This window comes from Empidonax traillii, unplaced genomic scaffold (genome assembly GCF_003031625.1).
Source record: "Empidonax traillii isolate 1590-97213 ecotype Southwest subspecies unplaced genomic scaffold, ASM303162v1 scaffold1132:size609636, whole genome shotgun sequence".
Taxonomy (NCBI): Eukaryota; Metazoa; Chordata; class Aves; order Passeriformes; family Tyrannidae; genus Empidonax; species Empidonax traillii.
In genome coordinates, this window is record NW_020956325.1 from 240,980 (window position 1) to 242,797 (window position 1,818).

The window sequence follows — 1,818 nt, forward strand, 5'->3', positions numbered from 1 at the left end:
GGCTGTGCTGGGTGTGCCCCTGCGAGGCCTCCCAGAGCCTTTTCATAGCTGAGGAAAATAATCCCAGCGCAGTGCGTGACTAATCGGTAGCTGCTCATCGAGCTGCTTGAATAGGGTTTCTCAGAGCCTGGGTTTGGCCAGGGCAGGCCTGGAGCAGCTTGGCTCCTGCCAAAACACCCCAATGCCCATTCCCCCTGCCTGGGGGGGCCCAGGCCCTGCTCCCTGCCCTCGGGCACTCTCCCTTGGGGTCACCGTCGGGAACCCACGCTCTGCACAGGACACTTTCTTCTCTCCAGTGAAGAGCAGCTTTGTGCTCTCTGGGCAGGTTGGGATGTCCCACTGGCACCAGGGCTTGGCCCCCAAGAAGGAAGTGATGTTTAAACATTCACTATCCCTCAGAACCAAGGTGGGTGATATGGCTGACCCTGACCCACTAGGATGGCAGGAACCCGGCATGAGGCTCCCCTGGCATGTTCGGCAGCACTGTCACCATCTCCCCTCTGTGACTGTCCCAGCCAGCTTAGCCTAAGTCCAGCATGGTTGGATTGAAGAGGGAAATGACCAGGAGATCCCCCACACTGGCACACGCTGTGCCCCCTCACTAAAAATAGAGCCCATTAAATCGCTACTCATCCTGAGTGATGTTTATTCGGAAACAAGCCTAATTTTAGTCACTACGCTTCCCTCCTCCTGGTTAAGCCGTTCCCACCCTGCCGGTCCCCCCCCGCCGGCGGAAATGGCCTCACTCCTCTCGCCGAGGCTCCTCTCCCTCCGTCGAGGAACGCAGCGCCAGCATCCCCCCCCGGACACTGCCACGACGCGTGTCGGGGGGTGGCCCAAAGCCCCTTCTCTGCCCGCAGCCCCCCAGAGGGCTGGGGCGCGGGTTCGGGGGAGGCCGAGGAGGAGCCGCGCCCGCCCTCGGCCCGGCCTGGCCCGTCGGGGCCGCTCGGAGGGTGCGCGGCGGCTCCGGCAGAGGGAGCTCCGCGCCCGGCGCTGCCGCTCCGGCCCGAGGGGGCCGCGCCCCCGCCGCGACCGGGGCCGTAAATCTTCCCGCGAACGGGAGAAGGGTAATTGGTGAGGAAAAGGGCTGTTTGCGTCCTCCGCGGCCGCGCTCCGCAACGCCCCGAGCGGCTCCGGGCGCGGGGGCGGGCGTGGGGACCCCTCTCCGGGCCAGCCACATCCCCGACGGTACCGGCGCGTTCGGGTCATTCCTTCACCATCCCCGACGGTACCGAAGTGCCTGGGTCACTCTTTCACCATCCCCGGGTCACTTCTTCACCATCGCCGGGTCACCCCTTCCCCGTCACCCCTTCCCGGTCACCGACGGTGCCGCTCTGTCCCAGTCACCCCCTCCCCTGCGGTGCCGGTGTGACCAGCGCAGCCCGTGCCCCGCCGGTACCGACGCTCATCCCCTCAGCACGGCCAGCCGGCACCGGCGTCCCCTGGCTCTGCTTTCGCGGGTCACCTCGAGAACAGTGCGGACGGACTCCCGGTGCCGCATCCCTGCCGGTGCCGCACCCGGCAGGTCCCCGTGCGCACCTCCGCGCCCCCTCCACCCGCACTGAGTCTAATAGGGCCGGTAAAGGCCCCGAAGGCAGCGACCCCCGATGGGCAGAGCCGGCGGAGGGTTCCCCTTCCCCACGTGGAGCGTTTTCTTTCCCCAATAAATCGGGGCTCAGGTGCAGAAGGTCCGCGCAGCCCGGAGGGGGCGGCTCCCAGCGCTGCGCACCTGCGGAGGAGCGGCGGCCCCGACAGGAATGAAACAGGCGGGAGCCGGCAGGACTTCTCCGAGTAGATTTTTTTTTTTTTTTTTTTTTT